This window comes from Oncorhynchus mykiss, chromosome 12, assembly GCF_057628025.1.
Source record: "Oncorhynchus mykiss isolate SJ-2025 chromosome 12, ASM5762802v1, whole genome shotgun sequence".
Classification (NCBI taxonomy): Eukaryota; Metazoa; Chordata; class Actinopteri; order Salmoniformes; family Salmonidae; genus Oncorhynchus; species Oncorhynchus mykiss.
In genome coordinates this window covers 18,087,299-18,113,440 of record NC_143033.1, presented here as the reverse complement: position 1 = coordinate 18,113,440, position 26,142 = coordinate 18,087,299, and the positions used below count along the sequence as shown (strand labels likewise).

Here is a 26,142-nt window from a genome sequence, read left to right as displayed (position 1 = left end):
ATTGGATGATTGGAAGACAAAATATTATATTTAAGAGGAAATTAGAAAACGCTATTTAGGAGGGAGGAGGAGGAGGAAATGGGAGGAAGAAGAAGACAAGGGAGGAGGAGGACGAGGTCGTCTCTCAGTCGTCCGTGTCTTTGACGGTGTTGTCATTTAGGAGGACGTGCCAGTGCTCGATCTTCTTGTCTTTGTTCTTGAGACATTCGTACCAGTGCTTCAGACACTCCCCCTTTGCTTGTGATGCCCAGCTGGCATCCACCTGGAGGGAGATAAGAAGGTTTTTAAATATATTATTTTGAAGTCGGCTTAAAATCTGCACAATATTGTTTGTTAAATATAAAAATCAGTAACTACAAGTACATTCATTATGCCATCTCAACTGAACTCACCAATTAAATTGTTGGATTTCTCAACTCACCAATGAAAAACGCTGGGTGTGCCCATGTTATAGTCCCAACTCACCAATGAAATCGTTGGATGTTCCCATGTCATAGTCCCAAACAAAGATGTTCAGGATCTTCTTGGCCAGCTCACCATGTTTGATCTCATAGCTGAACTCCTGCAACACAACTTCAGCCATCAGACTCCATTTCTCAGTGCATAGACACAGACTGCCATTAGACTCTAATAAATAAAATAATAAAACAATGGCCTTGAACCTGATATTGTGCTGTTAGAGACAGATATGGAGGGGACACTAACCTCATTGAACTCTGGGTTGAGGGTCTTCTTCTTGATCTGGGTCTTGTTCTTGGCTTTCTTCCCCATGTCTGGTTTCAGGCAGCTGCAGGTCACAATCACAGGAAAGAATCAATCAATAAACCAATCAATCAATTCATCCATCAATATTTTACTGCTGTAGGAAAAATAGATATTAGAGAGAGGAAACATAATCCGTCATGTTGAGAGGTATGTTAGAACATGTACATCTTGACGAAAGGGTCTGAGTATCCATTAGAGTCCATAGCTGCCAGGTGAGCACAGCGCACCACTCCCACTATCAGACGACCCTTCTGGGTGCTGTAGGTTAAAGAGACCAGGATACGACCCCTCTCCTCTGATTCATCCTCCTTCACCTGTAGGACACACACAGGCATGAACACACACACAAAAAGGTTTACAAGTACATTTACATCCACTACCATAAGAATTTTTCCCAAGGAGATTTACATATCAAAGACAGTCATGTACAGTATGTATAGATATAATCTCTCTGCTACTGGTCATGTATTCACCTGGTCAGTCATGTACAGTATGTATAGATATAATCTCTCTGCTACTGGTCATGTATTCACCTGGTCAGTCATGTACACTGAGTGTACAAAACATTAAGAACACCTGCTCTTTCCATGACAGACTGACCAGGTGAATCCAGGTGAAAGCTATGATCCCTTATTGATGTCACCTGTTAAATCCACTTCAATCAGTGTAGATGAAGGGAAGGAGACAGGTTAAGAATGATTTTTAAGCCTTGAGACAATTGAGACATGGATTGTGAATGTGTGCCATTCAGAGGGTGAATAGGCAAGACAACATATTTAAGTGCCTTTGAACAGGGTATGGTAGTAGGTGCCAGGTGCACCGGTTTGTGTCAAGCACTGCAACGCTGCTGGGTTTTTCATGCTCAACAGTTTCCTGTGTGTGTCAATAGTGGAAAGAAAGAAATCATGCAGATGACACCAGAATGCAGCTACTATCTTATGTGTGAACGTCAAGTGTAAACCTTGAGTACTGTGTCAGGTGTGAACGTCAAGTGTAAACCTTGAGTACTGTGTCAGGTGTGAAAGTCAAGTGTAAACCTTGAGTACTGTGTCAGGTGTGAACGTCAAGTGTAAACCTTGAGTACTGTGTCAGGTGTGAACGTCAAGTGTAAACCTTGAGTACTGTGTCAGGTGTGAACGTCAAGTGTAAACCTTGAGTACTGTGTCAGGTGCGAACGTCAAGTGTAAACCTTGAGTACTGTGTCAGGTGTGAACGTCAAGTGTAAACCTTGAGTACTGTGTCAGGTGTGAACGTCAAGTGTAAACCTTGAGTACTGTGTCAGGTGTGAACGTCAAGTGTAAACCTTGAGTACTGTGTCAGGTGTGAACGTCAAGTGTAAACCTTGAGTACTGTGTCAGGTGTGAACGTCAAGTGTAAACCTTGAGTACTGTGTCAGGTGTGAACGTCAAGTGTAAACCTTGAGTACTGTGTCAGGTGTGAACGTCAAGTGTAAACCTTGAGTACTGTGTCAGGTGTGAACGTCAAGTGTAAACCCTGAGTACTGTGTCAGGTGTGAACGTCAAGTGTAAACCTTGAGTACTGTGTCAGGTGTGAACGTCAAGTGTAAACCCTGAGTGTCAAAATCAAATCAAATTTTATATGTCACATGCGTCGAATACAACAGTGTAGACTTTACTGTGATAGGCTTACTTACAAGCCCTTAACCAACAGTGTAGACTTTACTGTGATAGGCTTACTTACAAGCCCTTAACCAACAGTGTAGACTTTACTGTGATAGGCTTACTTACAAGCCCTTAACCAACAGTGTAGACTTTACTGTGATAGGCTTACTTACAAGCCCTTAACCAACAGTGTAGACTTTACTGTGATAGGCTTACTTACAAGCCCTTAACCAACAGTGTAGACTTTACTGTGATAGGCTTACTTACAAGCCCTTAACCAACAGTGTAGACTTTACTGTGATAGGCTTACTTACAAGCCCTTAACCAACAGTGTAGACTTTACTGTGATAGGCTTACTTACAAGCCCTTAACCAACAGTGTAGACTTTACTGTGATAGGCTTACTTACAAGCCCTTAACCAACAGTGTAGACTTTACTGTGATAGGCTTACTTACAAGCCCTTAACCAACAGTGTAGACTTTACTGTGATAGGCTTACTTACAAGCCCTTAACCAACAGTGTAGACTTTACTGTGATAGGCTTACTTACAAGCCCTTAACCAACAGTGTAGACTTTACTGTGATAGGCTTACTTACAAGCCCTTAACCAACAGTGTAGACTTTACTGTGATAGGCTTACTTACAAGCCCCTAACCAACAGTGTAGACTTTACTGTGATAGGCTTACTTACAAGCCCCTAACCAACAGTGTAGACTTTACTGTGATAGGCTTACTTACAAGCCCTTAACCAACAGTGTAGACTTTACTGTGACAGGCTTACTTACAAGCCCTTAACCAACAGTGTAGACTTTACTGTGATAGGCTTACTTACAAGCCCTTAACCAACAGTGTAGACTTTACTGTGATAGGCTTACTTACAAGCCCTTAACCAACAGTGTAGACTTTACTGTGATAGGCTTACTTACAAGCCCTTAACCAACAGTGTAGACTTTACTGTGATAGGCTTACTTACAAGCCCTTAACCAACAATGCAGTTTTAAGAAAATGTGGTTAAGAAAATATTTACTAAATAAACAAAAATAAAAAATGTATTCTAAAAAAGTAACACAATAAAATACCAATAATGAGGCTATTAAAAGGGGGTACCAGTACTGAGTCAATGTGCGGGGATACAGGTTAGTCAAGGTAATTTGTACAGTCGTGGCCAAAAGTTTTGAGAATGACACAAATATTAATTTTCACAAAGTTTGCTGCTTCAGTGTCTTTAGGTATTTTTGTCAGATGTTACTATGGAATACTGAAGTAGAATTACAAGCATTTCTGTCACGCCCTGACCTTAGAGATCCTTTTTATATCTCTATTTTGGTTTGGTCAGGGCGTGAGTTGGGGTGGGCATTCTATGTTTTGTGTTTCTATGATTTTCTATTTCTGTTTTGGCCGGGTATGGTTCTCAATCAGGGACAGCTGTCTATCGTTGTCTCTGATTGGGAACCATACTTAGGTACCCTTTTTCCCACTTGTATTTGTGGGAAGTTAACTTAGCCTTAAGCTTCACGGTTTGTTTTGGTATGGTTTATTGGTTTGTTGGCGACATCTACTATTAAAAGTATGTATGCTCACCACGCTGCACCTTGGTCCTCTTCTTTTGACGGCCGTGACAATTTCATAAGTGTCAAAGGCTTTTATTGACAATTACATGAAGTTGATGCAGAGTCAATATTTGCAGTGTTGACCGTTCTTTTTCAAGATTTCTGCAATCCGCCCTGGCATGCTGTCAATTAACTTCTGGGCCACATCCTGACTGATGGCAGCCCATTCTTGCATTATCAATGCTTGGAGTTTGTCAGAATTTGTGGGTTTTTGTTTGTCCACCCGCCTCTTGAGGATTGACCACAAATTCTCAATGGGATTAAGGTCTGGGGAGTTTCCTGGCCATGGACCCAAAATATCGATGTTTTGTTCCCCGAGCCACTTAGTTATCACTTTTGCTTGATGGCAAGGTGCTCCATCATGCTGGGAAAGGCATTGTTCGTCAACAAACTGTTCCTGGATGGTTGGGAGAAGTTGCTCTCGGGGGATGTGTTGGTACCAGTCTTTATTCATGTCTGTGTTCTTAGGCAAATTGTGAGTGAGCCCACTCCCTTGGCTGAGAAGCAACCCCACACATAAATGGTCTCAGGATGCTTTACTGTTGGCATGACACAGGACTGATGGTAGCGCTCACCTTGTCTTCTCCGGACAAGCTTTTTTCCGGATGCCCCAAACAATCGGAAAGGGGATTCATTAGAGAAAATGACTTTACCCCAGTCCTCAGCAGTCCAATCCCTGTACCTTTTGCAGAATATCAGTCTGTTCCTGATGTCTATCCTGGAGAGAAGTGGCTTCTTTGCTGCCCTTCTTGACACCAGACCATCTTCCAAAAGTCTTCGCCTCACTGTGCGTGCAGATGCATTCACATCTGCCTGCTGCCATACCTGAGCAAGCTCTGTACTGGTGGTGCCCCGATCCCGCAGCTGAATCAACTTTAGGAGACGGTCCTGGCGCTTGCTGGACTTTCTTGGGCGTCTTGAAGCCTTCTTCACAACAAATGAACCGCTCTCCTTGAAGTTCTTGATGATCCGATGAATGGATGATTTAGGTGCAATCTTACTAGCAGCAATATCCTTTCCTGTGAAGCCCTTTTTTATGCAAAGCAATGATGACGGCACATGTTTCCTTGCAGGTAACCATGAATGACAGAGGAATAACAATGATTCAAAGCACCACCCTCCTTTTGAAGCTTCCAGTCTGTTATTCAAACTCAATCAGCATGACAGAGTGATCTCCAGCCTTGTCCTCGTCAACACTCACACCTGTGTTAACGAGAGAATCACTGACATGATGTCAGCTGGTCCTTTTGTGGCAGGGCTGAAATTCAGTGGAAATGTTTTTGGGGATTGAGTTCATTTACAAGGCAAAGAGGGACTTTGCAATTATTTGCAATTCATCTGATCACTCTTCATAACATTCTGGAGTATATGCAAATTGCCATCATACAAACTGAGGCAGCAGACTTTGTGAAAATTAATATTTATGTAATTCTCAAAACTTTTGGCCATGTCTGTACATGTAGGTAGGGGTAAAGTGACTATGCATTCAGGTGTAAATCTTAGGTATGAAAGTCAAGTGTAAACCCTGAGTACTGTGTCAGGTGTGAATCCCGTCTCAGGTGAGTCTTACCTCCTCCTCGTAGAGAGCCATGCCCCGGGCTGTTGTAGTTCCTACCTGGACCACCCTCTCTAGACACATGCTGTTGTAGTTCTACCTGGACCACCCTCTCTAGACACATGCTGTTGTAGTTCCTACCTGGACCACCCTCTCTAGACACACACTGTTGTAGTTCCTACCTGGACCACCCTCTCTAGACAGACACTGTTGTAGTTCCTACCCGGACCACCCTCTCTAGACACACACTGTTGTAGTTCTACCTGGACCACCCTCTCTAGACATACGCTGTTGTAGTTCTACCTGGACCACCCTCTCTAGACACACACTGTTGTAGTTCCTACCTGGACCACCCTCTCTAGACATACACTGTTGTAGTTCCTACCTGGACCACCCTCTCTAGACACACGCTGTTGTAGTTCTACCTGGACCACCCTCTCTAGACACATGCTGTTGTAGTTCCTACCTGGACCACCCTCTCTAGACACACGCTGTTGTAGTTCCTACCTGGACCACCCTCTCTAGACATACGCTGTTGTAGTTCTACCTGGACCACCCTCTCTAGACACATGCTGTTGTAGTTCCTACCTGGACCACCCTCTCTAGACACACACTGTTGTAGTTCCTACCTGGACCACCCTCTCTAGACACACACTGTTGTAGTTCTACCTGGACCACCCTCTCTAGACACACGCTGTTGTAGTTCCTACCTGGACCACCCTCTCTAGACACATGCTGTTGTAGTTCCTACCTGGACCACCCTCTCTAGACACACGCTGTTGTAGTTCCTACCTGGACCACCCTCTCTAGACACATGCTGTTGTAGTTCTACCTGGACCACCCTCTCTAGACACACACTGTTGTAGTTCTACCTGGACCACCCTCTCTAGACACACGCTGTTGTAGTTCCTACCTGGACCACCCTCTCTAGACACATGCTGTTGTAGTTCTACCTGGACCACCCTCTCTAGACACATGCTGTTGTAGTTCCTACCTGGACCACCCTCTCTAGACACACGCTGTTGTAGTTCCTACCTGGACCACCCTCTCTAGACACATGCTATTGTAGTTCCCACCTGGACCACCCTCTCTAGACACACGCTGTTGTAGTTCCTACCTGGACCACCCTCTCTAGACACACACTGTTGTAGTTCCTACCTGGACCACCCTCTCTAGACACACGCTGTTGTAGTTCCTACCTGGACCACCCTCTCTAGACACATGCTATTGTAGTTCCCACCTGGACCACCCTCTCTAGACACATGCTGTTGTAGTTCTACCTGGACCACCCTCTCTAGACACACGCTGTTGTAGTTCCTACCTGGACCACCCTCTCTAGACACATGCTATTGTAGTTCCCACCTGGACCACCCTCTCTAGACACATGCTGTTGTAGTTCTACCTGGACCACCCTCTCTAGACACATGCTATTGTAGTTCCCACCTGGACCACCCTCTCTAGACACATGCTGTTGTAGTTCTACCTGGACCACCCTCTCTAGACACACGCTGTTGTAGTTCCTACCTGGACCACCCTCTCTAGACACATGCTGTTGTAGTTCCTACCTGGACCACCCTCTCTAGACACACGCTGTTGTAGTTCCTACCTGGACCACCCTCTCTAGACACATGCTATTGTAGTTCCCACCTGGACCACCCTCTCTAGACACATGCTGTTGTAGTTCTACCTGGACCACCCTCTCTAGACACACGCTGTTGTAGTTCCTACCTGGACCACCCTCTCTAGACACATGCTATTGTAGTTCCCACCTGGACCACCCTCTCTAGACACATGCTGTTGTAGTTCTACCTGGACCACCCTCTCTAGACACATGCTATTGTAGTTCCCACCTGGACCACCCTCTCTAGACACATGCTGTTGTAGTTCTACCTGGACCACCCTCTCTAGACACACGCTGTTGTAGTTCCTACCTGGACCACCCTCTCTAGACACACGCTGTTGTAGTTCCTACCTGGACCACCCTCTCTAGACACATGCTATTGTAGTTCCCACCTGGACCACCCTCTCTAGACACATGCTGTTGTAGTTCTACCTGGACCACCCTCTCTAGACACATGCTATTGTAGTTCCCACCTGGACCACCCTCTCTAGACACATGCTGTTGTAGTTCTACCTGGACCACCCTCTCTAGACACATGCTATTGTAGTTCCCACCTGGACCACCCTCTCTAGACACATGCTGTTGTAGTTCTACCTGGACCACCCTCTCTAGACACACGCTGTTGTAGTTCCTACCTGGACCACCCTCTCTAGACACATGCTGTTGTAGTTCTACCTGGACCACCCTCTCTAGACACACGCTGTTGTAGTTCCTACCTGGACCACCCTCTCTAGACACATGCTATTGTAGTTCCCACCTGGACCACCCTCTCTAGACACATGCTGTTGTAGTTCTACCTGGACCACCCTCTCTAGACACACGCTGTTGTAGTTCCTACCTGGACCACCCTCTCAAGACAGACGCTGTAGTTCTTCATCTGGTTGGCTTTGAGTTTCTTCAGAGCAACATGCGTCTCTCCTATGAACTCATTGTGTCCAAACTTGTCCATATCACTCAACGACAGCCTGGAAGCAGGAAGAGGAGTTTTAATGTCTTATTATTTTGTAATTTTACCCCCTTTTTCTCCCCAATTTTGTGATATCCAATTGCGATCTTGTCTCATCTCTGCAACTCCCCAAAGGGCTTGGGAGACGCGAAAGTCGAGTCATGCTTCTTAACACCTGCTCACTTAACCCAGAAACCAGCTGCACCAATGTGTCGGAGGAAACACTGTTCAACTGACGACAGCTTGCAGGCACCCGGTCCTCCACAAGGAGTCGCTAGAGTGCGATGAGCCAAGTAAACCCCCCCCCCCCCCGGCCAAACCCTCTCCTAACCCAGACGACGCTGGGCCAATTGTGCGCCACCCTATGGGACTCCTGGTCACGGCCGGTTGTCACGGTGGGATCGAACCCCAGGCTGTAGTGATGTCGCAGGCTGTAGTGACGACCGCTGCGCCACTCGGGAGGCCCAGGAAGAGGAGTTTTATTCTCTTACTCTCTTCTTGCATCACAGAACAGTTTTTATTCTCCTTTTTCCCTTTAGCTCTGGGAAATCGTACTGATTGATGAATGGAGAGCCACTGAACAAAACTGGACCAATATCAATGTAAACATTTTCATTTCATTTGAAATGGAATAATTTCCGAATCATTTCAGATGGCCCAGTGGGTCAGTCATACAGTATATCCAGTAGTGGTATGGTTGAGGCTGTTATTACCGCAGTGTTTTGCGCTGCATGTCGTCATCAGTGATACCGTGGTACACCAGAGTCTCATTCCACACTGGGTTCAGAGTGCCCTTCAGGGTCTTAGTACGCAGCTTGTTAGACTGGAGGAAAACGGGGAGAGGGGGAGGGGAGAGACAGGGGAAGAAATAGAGCAGGAGACAAAGGGAGATAGATGGAGAGAGACAGAGAGAGAGAAAGATTTCTTATTTTCACTTAGTGCAAAGTTTGTTCGACTTTTAGACTGTCTAACAGACTGTGGAGAGAAGATTAATAGATATAGAGTACATGATTACTTTACCGGGGGAACGTCTGTGTCAACAGGAAGCAGGAGTACAGGCCTACTGTGTGGTCCAGTGATTAAAGATCCCAGATATACAGCCTAAGCTACCAGAGTCGGTATTGGGTTCGAATTCAACCCATGCCCTTCTAACATACAAACTCTCCTAGTTTTTCTGTCTCCTCTTCACTGTCCTATCTCATTAAAGAAAATACATCAAACCAGGGCTACAACACAAAGACAAGATTATAGGAAACCAGAAGTGTTGAAGTTACCTTACTGGCTCCAGGTAAGAGGTGCAACTTGACGTAGGGGTCTGCTAGTCCGTTAGAGTCCATTGGCTTTAAACCCTGTGAGAGAGAGAGAGAGAGAGAGAGAGAGAGAGGGAGAGTGAGTGAAAGCGAGAGCAAGATGTCATCAAGGCAAAGGGTGGCTACTTTGAAGAATCTCAAATATAAAATATATGTATATTTGTTTAACACTTTTTTGGTTACTACATGATTCCATATGTGTTATTTCATAGTTTTGATGTCTTCACTATTATTCTACAATGTAGAAAATAGTAAAAATAATTTTAAAACCCTGGAATGAGTAGGTGTGACAAGAATTTTGACTGGTACTGTGTATACGTATCCACTGTGTCGTGTGTGTGTGTTTTTACCTTGGCTTTGACTATGTTGCAGTGCAGCGTGTTGTTCCCCTGTTCATAATGCAGAATGAACTCCAGCAACCCCAGCGTGGCTGATGGACAGAACAAAATAATGACAAAAGAAAGTCAGATTGGTTTCTGCTACCAACAAAGAGATAGGGAGAGGGAATAACAGAACCACAGGGAGAGGGAGAGGGAATAACATAACCACAGGGAGAGGGAGAGGGAATAACAGAACCACAGAGAGAGGGAGAGTGTGTACATTAGAACATGTGTATTTTATGGTTGTTCTACGCAAAGGAATTATCTGTAGAGCTCTGAGACAGGATTGTGTCGAGGCACAGATCTGGGGAACGGTACCAAAAAATGTCTGCAGCATTGACGGTCTCAAAGAACACAGTGGCCTCCATCATTCTTAAATGGAAGAAGTTTGGAACCATCAAGACTCTTCCTAGAGCTTCGGCTGCCTGGCCGAACTGAGCAATCAGGGGAGAAGGGCCTTTGTCAGGGAGGTGACCAAGAACCCGATAGTCACTCTGACAGAGCTCCAGAGTTCCTCTGTAGAGATGGGAGAAACTTCCAGAAAGACAACCATCTCTGCAACACTCCAATCGAGCCTTTATAGTAGTAGAGTGGCCAGACGGAAGCCACTCCCCAGTAAAAGGTACATGACAGCCCACTTGAAGTTTGCCAAAAGGCACCTAAAGGACTCTCAGACCATGAGAAACAAGATTCCCTGGTCTGATGAAACCAAGATTGAACTCTTTGGCCTGAATGCCAAGCGTCACGTCTGGGGGAAAGCTGGCACCATCCCTACGGTGAAGCATGGTGGTGGCAGCATCATGCTGTGGGGATGCTTTTCAGCAGCAGTGACTGGGAAACTAATCAGGATTGTTTCCTAATCAGGAAAGATGAACAGAGCAGTACAGAGAGATCCTTGATGAAAACCTTCTCCAGAGCACTCATGACCTCAGACTGGGGCGAAAGTTCACCTTCCTACAGGAAAACGACCTTAAGCACAAGTCTCTGAATGCCCTTGAGTGGCCAAGCCAGAGCCTGGACTTGAATCCGATCGAACATCTCTGGAGAGACCTGAAAATAGCTGTGCAGCGATGCTCCCCATCCAACCTGACAGACCTTGAGAGGATCTGCAGAGAAGAATGGGAGAAACTCTCCAAATACAGCTGTGCCTTGTAGCGTCATACCCAAGAAGATGCAAGGCTGTAATCGCTGCCAAACATGCTTCAACAAAGTACTGAGGAAAGGGTCTGAATACCTACTGTTGAGTCGGAAGTTTACATACACCTTAGCCAAATACATTTAAACTCAGTTTTTCACAATTCCTGACATTTAATCCTAGTAAAGGATAGGATTCTCTATCTTGGGTCAGTTAGGATCACCACTTTAATTTAAGAATGTGAAATGTCAGAATAATAGTAGAGAGAATTATTTATTTCCGCATTTATTTATTTAATCACATCCCCAGTAGGTCACAAGTTTACATACACTCAATTAGTATTTGGTAGCATTGCCTTTAAATTGTTTAAATTGGGTCAAACGTTTCAGGTAGCCTTCCACAAGCTTGCCACAATAAGTTGGGTGAATTTCTCCTGACAGAGCTGGTGTAACTGAGTCAGGTTTGTAGGCCTCCTTGCTCGCATATGCTTTTTCAGCTCTGCCCACAAATGTTCTTTAATGTCCTTAAGCCATTTTGCCACAACTTTGGAAGTATGCTTGGGGTCATTGTCCATTTGGAAGACCCGTTTGTGACCTAACTTTAACTGATGTCTTGAGATGTTGGTTCAATATATCCACATAATTTCCCTTCCTCATGATGCCATCTATTTTGTGAAGTGCACCAGTCCCTCCTGCAGCAAAGCACCCCCACAAAATGATGCTGCCACCCCCGTGCTTCAAGGTTGGGATGGTGTTCTTCGGCATGCAAGCCTCCCCCTTTTTCCTCCAAACATAATGATGGTCATTATGGCCAAACAGTTATATTTTTGCTTCATCAGACCAGAGGACATTTCTCCAAAAAGTACGATCTTTGTCCCCATGTGCAGTTACAAACCGTAGTCTGGCTTTCTTATGCCGGTTTTGGAGCAGTGGCTTCTTCCTTGCTGAGCGGCCTTTCAGGTTATGTCAATATAGGACTCCTTTTGCTATGGATATAGATAATTTTGTACCTGGTTCCTCCAGTATCTTCACATGGTCCTTTGCTGTAGTTCTAGGATTGATTTGCACTTTTCGCACCAAAGCACGTTCATCTCTAGGAGACAGAACGCGTCTCATTCCTGAGCGGTATGATGGCTGCGTGGTCCCATGGTGTTTATACTTGCATACTATTGTTTGTATAGATGAATGTGGTACCTTCAGGTGTTTGGACATTTCTCCCAACGATGAACCAGACTTGTGGAGGTCTACAATTTGTTTTCTGAGGTCTTGGCTGATTTCTTTTGATTTTCCCATGATGTCAAGCAAAGAGGCACTGAGTTTGAAGGTAGGTCTTGAAATACATCCACAGGTACACCTCCAATTGACTCAAATTATGTCAATTAGCCTATCAGAAGCTTCTAAAGCCATGACATCATTTTCTGGAATTTTCCAAGCTATAAAGGCAGAGTCAACTTAGTGTATGTAAACTTTTGACCCACTGTAATTGGGATACAGTGAATTATAAGTGAAAAAATCTGTCTGTAAACAATTGTTGGAAAAATGACTTGTGTCATGCACAAAGTAGTAGTCCTAACCGACTTGCCAAAACTATAGTTTGTTATTAACAAGAAATGTGTGTAGTGGTTGAAAAACAAGTTTTAATAATTCTAAGTGTATGTAAACTTCCGACTTCAACTATAAATGTGATATATATTTATTCCATATTTTTTTACACATTTGCAAAAAATTTTAAAAACATTGTTTTTGCATTGTCATCATGGGGTATTGTGTGTAGATTGATGAAGGGAATTTGTACAAATTAATTTTAGAACAAGGCTGCAACGTAACTAAATGTGGAAAAAGTCGAGGGATCTCAATACTTTCCGAATGCACTGTAGGTGTCACGGTGAGTGAATGAGGACCCAAAAGCGAATTAACTTAACAGAGCTTCTTTAATAACCAAACATAGGTAGGTTCAGACAGACCGGCAGATTCCGACAGGACAGGACAAGGTTACAGCAAACATGACGATAGTCTGGTTCAGGCATGAAACACAACAAACAAGAATCCGACAAAGACAGGAGCAGAAACAGAGAGAGATATAGGGACCTAATCAGAGGGAAAAAGGGAACAGGTGGGAAACGGGGTGAATGGGTAGTTAGGAGGAGACAAGGAACAGCTGGGGGAAAGCGGGGGAGAAAAGGTAACCTAATACGACCAGCAGAGGGAGACAGGGTGAAAGGAAAGGACAGAAAGACACAACATGACAATACATGACAGTACCCCCCCACTCACCGAGCGCCTCCTGGCGCACTCGAGGAGGAAACCTGGCGGCAACGGAGGAAATCCTCGATCAGCGCACGGTCCAGCACGTCCCGAGAGGGAACCCAACTCCTCTCCTCAGGACCGTACCCCTCCCAATCTACAAGGTACTGGTGACCACGGCCCCGAGGACGCATGTCCAAAATCCTGCGGACCCTGTAGATGGGTGCGCCCTCGACAAGGATGGGGGGGGGGGGGGGAAGACGAGCGGGGGCGCGAAGAACGGGCTTGATACAGGAGACATGGAAGACCGGGTGGACGCGACGAAGGTATCGCGGAAGAAGAAGTCGAACTGCGACAGGATTAATGACCCGAGAAATACGGAACGGACCAATGAACCGCGGGGTCAACTTGCGAGAAGCCGTCTTAAGGGGAAGGTTCTGAGTGGAGAGCCAAACTCTCTGACCGCGACAATATCTAGGACTCTTAGTTCTACGCTTATTAGCAGCCCTCACAGTCTGCGTCCTATAACGGCAAAGTGCAGACCTGACCCTCTTCCAGGTGCGCTCGCAACGTTGGACAAAAGCCTGAGCGGAGGGGACGCTGGACTCGGCGAACTGAGATGAGAACAGCGGAGGCTGGTACCCGAGGCTACTCTGAAAAGGAGATAGCCCGGTCGCAGACGAAGGAAGCGAGTTGTGGGCGTATTCTGCCCAGGGGAGCTGTTCTGACCAAGACGCAGGGTTGCGAAAAGAAAGACTGCGTAAGATGCGACCAATAGTCTGATTGGCCCGTTCTGCTTGACCGTTAGACTGGGGGTGAAAGCCGGAAGAGAGACTGACGGAAGCCCCAATCAAACGGCAAAACTCCCTCCAAAATTGAGACGTGAATTGCGGACCTCTGTCCGAAACGACGTCTGACGGAAGGCCATGAATTCTGAAAACATTCTCGATGATGATTTGTGCCGTCTCTTTAGCAGAAGGAAGCTTAGCAAGGGGAATTAAATGAGCCGCCTTAGAGAACCTATCGACAACCGTAAGAATAACAGTCTTCCCCGCTGACGAAGGCAGTCCGGTGACAAAATCTAAGGCGATGTGAGACCACGGTCGAGAGGGAATGGGAAGCGGCCTGAGACGGCCGGCAGGAGGAGAGTTACCGGACTTAGTCTGCGCGCAGACCGAACAAGCAGCCACGAAACGACGCGTGTCATGCTCCCGGGTGGGCCACCAAAAACGCTGGCGAATGGAAGCAAGCGTACCCCGAACGCCAGGGTGGCCGGCTAACTTGGCAGAGTGAGCCCACTGAAGAACGGCCAGACGAGTAGGAACGGGAACGAAAAGAAGGTTCCTAGGACAAGCGCGCGGCGACGGAGTGTGAGTGAGCGCTTGCTTTACCTGCCTCTCAATTCCCCAGACAGTCAACCCGACAACACGCCCCTCAGGGAGAATCCCCTCGGGGTCAGTGGAGGCTACTGAAGAACTGAAGAGACGAGATAAAGCATCAGGCTTGGTGTTCTTAGAGCCCGGACGATAAAAAATCACGAACTCGAAACGAGCGAAAAACAGCGCCCAACGCGCCTGACGCGCATTAAGTCGTTTGGCAGAACGGATGTACTCAAGGTTCCTATGGTCAGTCCAAACGACAAAAGGAACGGTCGCGCCCTCCAACCACTGTCGCCATTCGCCTAGGGCTAACCGGATGGCGAGCAGTTCGCGGTTTCCCACATCATAGTTACGTTCCGACGGCGACAGGCGATGAGAAAAATACGCGCATGGGTGGACCTTGTCGTCAGAGAGGGAGCGCTGAGAAAGAATGGCTCCCACGCCCACCTCTGACGCGTCAACCTCGACAACGAACTGTCTAGAGACGTCAGGTGTAACAAGGATAGGAGCGGATGTAAAACGATTCTTGAGGAGATCAAAAGCTCCCTGGGCGGAAACGGACCACTTAAAGCACGTCTTGACAGAAGTAAGGGCTGTGAGAGGAGCTGCCACCTGACCGAAATTACGGATGAAACGACGATAGAAGTTCGCGAAGCCGAGAAAGCGCTGCAGCTCGATGCGTGACTTAGGGGCGGGCCAATCAATGACAGCTTGGACCTTAGCGGGATCCATCTTAATGCCTTCAGCGGAAATAACAGAACCGAGAAATGTGACGGAGGAGGCATGAAAAGTGCACTTCTCAGCCTTCACAAAAAGACAATTCTCTAAAAGGCGCTGGAGGACACGTCGAACGTGCTGAACATGAATCTGGAGTGACGGTGAAAAAATCAGGATATCGTCAAGGTAAACGAAAACAAAGATGTTCAGCATGTCTCTCAGGACATCATTGACTAATGCCTGAAAGACAGCTGGAGCGTTAGCGAGGCCGAAAGGAAGAACCCGGTATTCAAAGTGCCCTAACGGAGTGTTAAACGCCGTCTTCCACTCGTCCCCCTCCCTGATGCGCACGAGATGGTAAGCGTTACGAAGGTCCAACTTAGTGAAAAACCTGGCTCCCTGCAGGATCTCGAAGGCTGAAGACATAAGAGGAAGCGGATAACGATTCTTCACTGTTATGTCATTCAGCCCTCGATAATCTATGCAGGGGCGCAGAGACCCGTCCTTCTTCTTGACAAAAAAAACCCCAGCTCCGGCGGGAGAGGAGGAGGGGACTATGGTACCGGCGTCAAGAGCTACAGACAAATAATCCTCGAGAGCCTTACGTTCGGGAGCCGACAGAGAGTATAGTCTACCCCGGGGGGGAGTGGTTCCCGGAAGGAGATCAATACTACAATCATACGACCGGTGTGGAGGAAGAGAGGTGGCCCTGGACCGACTGAACACCGTGCGCAGATCGTGATATTCCTCCGGCACCCCTGTCAAATCACCAGGCTCCTCCTGTGAAGAAGAGACAGAGAAAACAGGAGGGATAGCAGACATTAAACATTTCACATGACAAGAGACGTTCCAGGAGAGGATAGAATTACTAGACCAATTAATGGAAGGATTATGACAAACTAGCCAGGGATGGCCCAAAACAACAGGTGTAAAAGGTGAACGAAAAATTAAAAAAGAAATGGTTTCGCTATGATTACCAGAAACAGTGAGGGTTAAAGGTAGCGTCTCACGCTGAATCCTGGGGAGAGGACTACCATCCAGGGCGAACAAGGCCGTGGACTCCTTTAACTGTCTGAGAAGAATGTCATGTTCCCGAGCCCAGGTCTCGTCCATAAAACAGCCCTCCGCCCCAGAGTCTATTAAGGCACTGCAGGAAGCTGACGAACCGGTCCAGCGTAGATGGACCGACAAGGTAGTGCAGGATCTTGAAGGAGAGACAGGAGTAGTAGCGCTCACCAGTAGCCCTCCGCTTACTGATGAGCTCTGGCTTTTACTGGACATGAAGTGACAAAATGACCAGCAGAACCGCAATAGAGACAGAGGCGGTTGGTGATTCTCCGTTCCCTCTCCTTAGTCGAGATGCGGATACCTCCCAGCTGCATAGGCTCAGCTCCCGAGCCGGCAGAGGAAGATGGTAGTGATGCGGAGAGGGGGGCAACGGAGAGCGCGAGCTCCTTTCCACGAGCTCGGTGACGAAGATCAACCCGTCGCTCAATGCGAATAGCGAGTTCAATCAAGGAATCCACGCTGGAAGGAACCTCCCGGGAGAGAATCTCATCCTTTACCTCTGCACGGAGACCCTCCAGAAGACGAGCGAGCAAGGCCGGCTCGTTCCAGCCACTGGAGGCAGCAAGAGTGCGAAACTCAATAGAGTAGTCAGTTATGGATCGATTGCCTTGACATAGGGAAGACAGGGCCCTGGAAGCCTCCTCCCCAAAAACAGATCGATCAAAAACCCGTATCATCTCCTCCTTAAAGTCCTGATACTGGTTAGTACACTCAGCCCTTGCCTCCCAGATTGCCGTGCCCCACTCACGAGCCCGTCCAGTAAGGAGAGATATGACGTAGGCGACACGAGCAGTGCTCCTGGCGTAAGTGTTGGGCTGGAGAGAAAACACAATATCACACTGGGTGAGGAACGAGCGGCATTCAGTGGGCTCCCCAGAGTAACACGGCGGGTTATTGATTCTGGGCTCCGGAGATTCGAAAGCCCTGGAAGTGGCCGGTGGATCGAGGCGGAGATGGTGAACCTGTTCTGTGAGGTTGGAGACTTGGGTGGCCAGGGTCTCAACGGCATGTCGAGCAGCAGACAATTCCTGCTCGTGTCTGCCTAGCATCGCTCCCTGGATCTCGACGGCTGAGTGGAGAGGATCCGAAGTCGCTGGGTCCATTCTTGGTCGGATTCTTCTGTCACGGTGAGTGAATGAGGACCCAAAAGCGAATTAACTTAACAGAGCTTCTTTAATAACCAAACATAGGTAGGTTCAGACAGGACAAGGTTACAGCAAACATGACGATAGTCTGGTTCAGGCATGAAACACAACAAACAAGAATCCGACAAAGACAGGAGCAGAAACAGAGAGAGATATAGGGACCTAATCAGAGGGAAAAAGGGAACAGGTGGGAAACGGGGTGAATGGGTAGTTAGGAGGAGACAAGGAACAGCTGGGGGAAAGCGGGGGAGAAAAGGTAACCTAATACGACCAGCAGAGGGAGACAGGGTGAAAGGAAAGGACAGAAAGACACAACATGACAATACATGACAGTAGGTCGGGGTAAAGTGACTAGGCAACAGGATATATGATAAATAGTAGCAGCAGCATATGTGATGTGTCAAAAGAGTTAGGACAAAAAGGTCAATGCTTTAGCAGTATAATGGCTTGTGGGTAGAAGATGTTTAGTGTCCTGTTGGTTGCATACTTCGATACCGTATAAACATTTTTTTTACAAATCTTTCACCTTTATTTAACCAGGTAGGCCAGTTGAGAACAAGTTCTCATCTACAACTGCGACCTGGCCAAGATAAAGCAAAGCAGTGCGACAAAAACAACAACACAGAGTTACACATAAACAAATGTACAGTCAGTAACACAATATAAAAATCTATGTATAGTGTGTGCAAATGTAGAAGAGTGGGGAGGTAAGGCAATAAATAGGCCATTACTGCTGTAGTGATAGATGCGCAGATGATGATGTGCAAGTAGAGATACTGGGGTGCAAAAGAGCAAGAGGGTAAGTAATAATATGTGGATGAGGTAGTTGGGTGTGCTATTTACAGATTGGCTGTGTACAGGTACAGTGATCGGTAAGCTGCTCTGACAGCTGAATCTTAAAGTTAGAGAGGGAGATATAAGTCTCCAGCTTCAGAGATTTTTGCAATTCGTTCCAGTCATTGGCAGCAGAGAACAGGAAGGAAGGGCGGCCAAAGGAAGTGCTGGCTTTGGGGATGACCAGTGAAATATACCTGCTGGAGCGTGTGCTACGGGTGGGTGCTGCTATGGTGAACAGTGAGCTGAGATAAGGTGGGGCTTTACCTAGCAAAGACGTATAGATGACCTGGAGCCAGTGGGCTTGGTGACGGATATGTAGTGAGGGCCAGCCAACGAGAGAATGCAGGTTGCAGTGTTGGGTAGTATATGGGGCTTTGGTGACATACCCAATGGCACTGTGATAACTACATCCAGTTTGCTGAGAAGAGTGTTGGGGGCTATTTTGTAAATTACATCCCCGAAGTCAAGGATCGGTAGGATAGTCAGTTTTATGAGGGTATGTTTGGAAGGAGGCTTTGTTGCGAAATAGGAAGCCGATTCTAGATTTAATTTTGGATTGGAGATGCTTTATGTGAGTCTGGAAGGAGAGTTTAGAGTCTAACCAGACACCTAGGTATTTGTGGTTGTCCACATATTCTAGATCAGAACCGTCCAGAGTAGTGATGCTAGTCGGGCGGGAGGGTGTGTGCAGCGATCGGTTGAAGAGCATGCATTTAGTTTTACTTGCATTTAAAAGTAGTTGGAGGCCACGGAAGGAGAGTTGTATGGCGTTGAAGCTCATTTGGAGGTTTGTTAGCACAGTGACCAAAGAATGGCCAGATATACAAAATGGTGTTGTCTGCGTAGAGGTGGATAAGAGAATCACCAGCAGCGAGAGCAACATCATTGATGTATACAGAGAAAAGAGTCGGCCCGAGAATTGAACCCTGTGGCACCCCCATAGAGACTGCCAGAGGTCCGGACAACAGGCACTCCTTTGAAACACTGAACTCTATCTGAGAAGTAGTTGGTGAACCAGATGAGGCAGTCATTTGAGAAGCCAAGGCTATTGAGTCTGTCGATAAGAATGCGATGATTGACAGTCGAAAGCCTTGGCCAGGTCAATGAAGACGGCTGCACAGTATTGTCTTTTATCGATGGCGGTTATGATATAATTTAGGACCTTGAGCGTGGCTGAGGTGCACCCATGACCAGCTCGGAAACCAGATTGCATAGTGGAGAAGGTACGGTGGGATTCGAGATGGTCGGTGATCTGTTTGTTAACTTTTAGAAAGGCAGGGCAGGATGGACATAGTTCTGCAACAGTTTGGGTCTAGAGTGTCACCCCCTTTGAAGAGGGGGATGACTGCAGCAGCTTTCCAATCTTTGGGGATCTCAGACGATACAAAAGAGAGGTTGAATAGGCTAGTAATAGGTGTTGCAACAATTTTGGCGGATAATTTTAGAAAGAGAGGGTCCAGATTGTCTAGCTCAGCTGATTCGTAGGGATCCAGATTTTGCAGCTCTTTCAGAATATCAGCTGTCTGGATTTGGGTGAAGGAGAAGCGGGGGGGGGGGGGGGGGGGGGAGCAGAGAGAACAGCCTATAACTTGGGTGGCTGGAGTCTTTGACAATTTTTAGGTCCTTCCACTGACACGGCCTGGTATAGAGGTCCTGGATGGCAGGGAGCTCAGCCCCAGTGATGTACTGCGCTGTACTCAGCACTCTCTGTAGCACCTTGCGGTCGTGTGCCTTGCAGTTGCCATATCAAACGGTGGTGCAGCTCTCAAAGGTGCAGCTGTAGAACTTTTTGAGGATCTGAAGGCCCATGCTGAATCTTTTCAGCCTCCTGACGGGGAAGAGGCATTTTTGTGCCCTCTTCACAACTGTGTTGTTGTGTGGGGACTATGATAGGACCTTAGTGATGTGGACACCTAGGAACGTGAAGCTCTCCACCCACTCCACTTCAGCCAAGTCAATGTGAATGGGGGCGTGCTCGGCCCTCCGTTTCCTGTAGTCCACGATCAGCTCCCTTGTCTTGCTGACGTTGAGGGAAAGTTTGTTGTCCTGGCACCACACTGCCAGGTCACTGACCTCCTCCCTATAGGCTGTCTCGTCGTCGGTGATCAAGCCAACCACCATTGTGTCGACAGCAAACTTAATGATGGTGTAGAAGTCGTGGGTGAACAGGGAGTACAGGAGGGGACTATGCATGCACCCCTTACGAGCCACCGTGTTGAGGGTCAGCATGGCGGATGTGTTGTAACCTCTAACCCCTAAACCTAACCCTAAACCTTAACCCCAAACCCCTAACCCTAATTTTAACCCTAACCATCATTTTAACCCTTAACCTAACCTCTAAGCCTAAAAAAGGCATTTTCCTTGTGGGGACATTCAAATGTTCCTTGTTTTACTATCTGGTCCCCACAAGGATAGTAAAACCAAACACACACACACACACTCACTTACTGGATTCATCAGAGTCGTATTCGTTGTCATTGTCTTCGTTGGGAGCGGGGCCTGTGCGTGGTTCCATGCTGGGTTTGGGGGCAGGAGTGGGTTTCTCCTCCCTGACTAGAGGTGGCGCTCTCTCCTCTCTCTGCTGTGGGCATCTGCTCTTCTGTGGTGCAGGGGCTAACGAAGAGAAATACAGATATCTAGCCAGTCTCAATTTCAAAGTAGAACCGATTATGCAAGTTAGTCATTGGTGGCAATTGGTAGGTTAACAAAACCAAAGTTGTTTCTTCTTATCTATTGACTGCTTTCAGAGGGGAGAAGGCAACACATATGTCATTTTGTAATTTGGGTGAAATGTCCCTTTAATCATACCCTGTGCTGTGACTGTGTCAGCTGGAGCTGGTGGGTTCTCTCTTCCCCTGGCTGTGGGAGGTTTGGAGCCTAACTGTCTTTCCATCTTCACCACCTCCTCCACCACGGCAGGGCTAACCTGGGCCTCAGCAACACCCTCTAGTGTCTGAGCAGAGCTAATGCCCTCTGGGTCCTGTTGCTCCGAACTGGAGTATGGGGGCTCATCAGTGGGCTCTGAGATGAGACAGAGAGAGGAAGATGACATTTTGAAATATATATGTCCTCGATACCCAACATCTGAGACAAACTAAAAGCTTTTGCTTTTACCTCTCATACAAATCCAACTAGTAGTGAAATGGAAATGCTTGTTTCCACTGCTCACCTTGGTTTTGTATGTTGGAATAGGAGTTATCTTGCTGCTCCTGCCGCTCTGTGTAGTCCTCTGTACCAGGGTCTGGCTGGTAGCTGGGCTGGGCACTAGGCTGGTGATGGGCATGGGTAGGGGTCTGGGTATGGGGATAGGGCTGGGCACTGGGCTGGTGATGGGCATGGGTAGGGGTCTGGGTACGGGGGCTCTCTGTACCTGTCCCTCTGGGCCTGGAGATGGGCAGGGGAGCAGGGAGGACTTGCTGGGGTTGGCCCTTAAAGAACCATGCTCCAGAACGCTTCAACATCTAGACATAAAACGAGAGATGGAGAGACACAGAGGAAGAGAGAGAGAGGGAAGAGATGTAGAGATAGAATGAGAGAGAGATCACGGGAGATATAGCGAGAGAGAGATGGAGAGGTAGAGAATTAGATGGAAAGAGAGAAAATGAGATGGGGGTAGTGTGCTTAGCAGCTGAGTTAACGCACATTGATTGACAAGTAGGACCATTTAATTAAAGGGTCTGAAACATAGTGACTGAACATGCTGAACCCTCATCTCCCTCCTTCTCTCGTCTACCCATTCACTCCCTTCCCCCTTCACTCTCTTCCTCTCTCCCCCTTCTCTCTCTTCCTCTCTCCACCTTCTCTCTTTTACCCCTTATCTTCCTCCTTCTCTCTCTTCTACCCCTTATCTTCCTCTCTCTCCCCTTCTCTCTCCATCTGTCTCTCCATTTAGATTTTGAAGGGACAGACAACCACAATCGTTACTCATAAGAGGGAATATTCAATGGAGGATAATTAGAGGGTACCGAGAATTATTATTAAAATGATTAAAACTACTGACTGTCTCTCCACCCCTTCTTTCCTCCCCTGATCACTCTCCCCTTGTCTCCTCCCCCTCTGCCCCTCACGCCTCTCCTCTCACTTCTTTCCTCCCCTCATCACTCTCCCCTTGTCTCCTCCCCCTCTGCCCCTCACGCCTCTCCTCTCACTTCTTTCCTCCCCTCATCATTCTCCCCTTGTCTCCTCCCCCTCTGCTCCTCACGCCTCTCCTCTCACTTCTTTCCTCCCCTCATCACTCTCCCCTTGGCTCCTCCCCCTCTGGCCCTCACGCCTCTCCTCTCACTTCTTTCCTCCCCTCATCACTCTCCCCTTGTCTTCTCCCCCTCTGCCCCTCACGCCTCTCCTCTCACTTCTTTCCTCTCTCTCTTTCCACCTCACTTCTTGATGTTCACTGCAGATCCTACAAACCCACACTGGAGATGACGAACGGCTGTTCTGAATCCCACACATGTGCTGGAGGCAGAAACACACACGCGCGCACACACACGCGCGCGCGCACACACACACACACACACACACACACACACACACACACACACACACACACACACACACACACACACACACACACACACACAGGTCTCTTGAGGCAGTGCAGGTACACACACAATTTTACAGTTCATGTAGTGAATGGACAGGATAACATTTTCTAATTCACACACTTATCAAGAGAACATCCCTGATCATCCCTACTGTCTATGATCTTGTGGACTCACGAAACACACATGCTTCGTTTGTAAAGGATTTCTGAGTGTTGGAGTGTGCCCTTGGCTATCTGTTTAAAAAACAAGAACATGGTGCCATCTGGTTTGGTTAATATCAGGAATTTGAAATGATTTATACTTTTAATTTTATAGTTAAGTATATTTTAGCAATTACATTTACTTTTGATAATTATGATTATTAATTTGTTTATTTATTTTTTACTCCTTTTTCTCCCCAACTTCTTGGTATCCAATGTAACGTTCTGGGTGTAGTGGGTGAGAAGTCATGCGCAGGAAGCAGAGAGTTCAGGGTAGTGCTAATTTAATGCACAAAACGGCGAACATAAGCCAACCCCACGAAAACACAGGGCACACAACAAAACAAACGCCCCAAACACGGGGACTTAAACTGTCCAGCAAAACCCACGAAATGGGAAACACGTAACCCACAGACTTGCACACAAGTTACACAAAACAAAGGAACTAAGGTCAGAACGTGACAGTACCCCCCCCCCAAAGGTGCGGACTCCGGCCGCAAAACCTGAACCTATAGGGGAGGGTCTGGGTGGGTGTCTGTCCGGGGTGGCGGTTCTGGCGCGGGACCCCACTCCACCATAGTCTTTCTCCTCCTCCTTAACCGCCTCCGTGGCCTCTTAAGAGCGGCAACCCTCGCCGCCGACTTCGGACTGGGGACCCTAGCCACTTGTCCCGAATGGACGGGAGATTCCGGCAGCGCCGGACAGGCGGGAGACTCCGGCAGCTCCGGAGTGAAGGGCGATTCCGGCATCGCCGGCGTGACAGGCGCCTCTGGCAGCTCCTGGCTGACTGACGGCTCTGGCAGCTCCTGGCTGACTGACGGCTCTTGCAGCTCCTGGTTGACTGGCAGCTCAGGACAGACTGGCGGCTCTGGCAGCTCAGGACAGACTGGCGGCTCTGGCAACTCAGGACAGACGGGAGACTCTGGCAGCGCTGGGCAGGAGGAAGGCTCTGGCAGCGCTGGACAAGCGGGAGCACCTGTAGGGAGAAGACGGAGAGACAGCCTGGTGCGGGGGGCTGCCACCGGAGGGCTGGTTTGTGGAGGTGGCACGGGATAGACCGGACCGTGAACGCACACTGGAGCTCTTGAGCACCGAGCCTGCCCAACCTTACCTGGTTGAATGCTCCCCGTAGCCAGGCCAGTGCGGCGAGGTGGAGTAGCCCGCACTGGGCTGTGCTGGAGAACCGGGGACACCATGCGTACGGCTGGTGCCATGTACACCGGCCCGAGGAGACGCACTGGAGACCAGATGCGCTGAGCCGGCTTCATGGCACCTGGCTCGATGACCACTCTATCCCGGTCGATACGAGGCCCACAGACGTAGACACAAGTTACACAAAACAAAGGAACTAAGGTCAGAACGTGACATCCAATCAGTAGTTACAGCCTTGTCTCATCGCTGCAACTCCCGTATGGACTCAGGAGAGGTGAAGGTCGAGAGCCGTGCTTCCTCCGAAACACAACCCAACCAGCCAGGCCGCACTGCTTCTTGACACAATGCCCACTTTAACCCGGGTTGCCAGCCGCACCAATGTGTTGGAGGAAACACCGTACACCTGGTGACCGTGTCAGCATGCACTGTGCCCGGCCCGCCACAGGAGTTGCTAGTGCGCGATGGGACAAGGACATCCCTACTGACCAAAGCCTCCCCTAACCCGGACGATGCTGGGTCAATTGTGCGCCGCCCCATGGGTCTCCCAGTCACGGCCGGCTGCGACAGAACCTGGACTCTAGTGGCCCAGCTAGCACTGCAATGCAGTGCCTTAGACCACTGCCCCACTCGGGAGGCCAACTTTTGATACTTAAGTATATTTAAAACCAAATACTTTTAGACTTTTACTCAAGTAGTGGTTTACTGGGTGACTTTCACTTTTTTTGAGTCATTTTCTTTTAAGGTATCTTTACCTTTACTCAAGTCTGAACATTTGGTACTTTTTCCACCTCTGGTTACAGGAGTTACAGGAGATAAAGGAGTTACAGGAGAGACCAAAGTTACAGGAGATATAGGAGTTACAGGAGTAACAGGAGAGACAGGAGTTACAGGAGATACAGGAGTTACAGGAGATATAGGAGTTACAGGAGATAAAGGAGTTACGGGAGTTACATGAGTTACAGGAGAAGAGATACAGGAGATAAAGGAGTTACAGGAGATAAAGGAGTTACTGGAGATACAGGAGTTACAGGAGATACAGGAGTTACAAGAGTTACAGGAGATACAGGAGTTACAGTAGTTTACCCCTGCGGGTTCAGTCAATGTGTTGTAATGGTCTCTGTAGGTAGGTGTGTTTGTTACCTTCTTGCAGTAGGAACAGAGTACAGAGGTGACTCCCTGCTGTCCAAACGTCTCTCCACACAGCAAACAACGAGACTGACCATCTCCACACGCCGTCTTCTTCATACTGTCCAACCTAGTGGCAAAACGCCTGTAGTACACACACACACACACACACACACACAGACTGTCCAGACAGGTCGCCAACCGCCTAGAGATCACACAGTATGCACACACACACACACACACACACACACACACACACACACACACACACACACACACACACGCACACACACACACACACTGTTTTCTATTTCTCTCTCGTTCTCATTCCTCGCTCTCTCTCTCTCTGTCTGTCTCACCCGATCCTCTCCTGCTCCATGGCCTCTATGGTCTCAGCCCGAGCCAGAACACTGTTGATGATCTCCTTCTCTTCGTCTGTTAGCGCGACCTCCTGAGGACCTCCTCCATGACCTCCACCATGCTGGTACATCCTGCTGACTGACCTGACAGACGGAACGGAGACACCGGTAGAATTTGCCGGTCAACAGTACTTAACATCAGATTTGGTCCAGACCAGACTAAAAACCAATATCCGTGGATGTGGAAATCAAGACTAGTCCTGACTGCACCAAAAAAATATGTCCAAAAGGCTTCGGTGTTGGTCCGTGCTTACTGAGGTGAAGCCTACAGTACTGCCTGTTAAATCATTTTATGAATGCCCATCTATGTGGTAATCCTACCGTTTATGAAACACCAAAAAGAGACATCCAAAAGACGTTGGCTCATGTTTAC

At 47.8% G+C, this 26,142-nt stretch overlaps 1 pseudogene; it reads right to left on the bottom strand.

Moving 5' to 3' along the window:
• Window positions 1-55: 55 nt before the first annotated feature.
• Window positions 56-25,853, bottom strand: LOC110536803 (rabphilin-3A-like; annotated as a pseudogene).
• Between the last annotated feature and the right edge of the window lie 289 nt (window positions 25,854-26,142).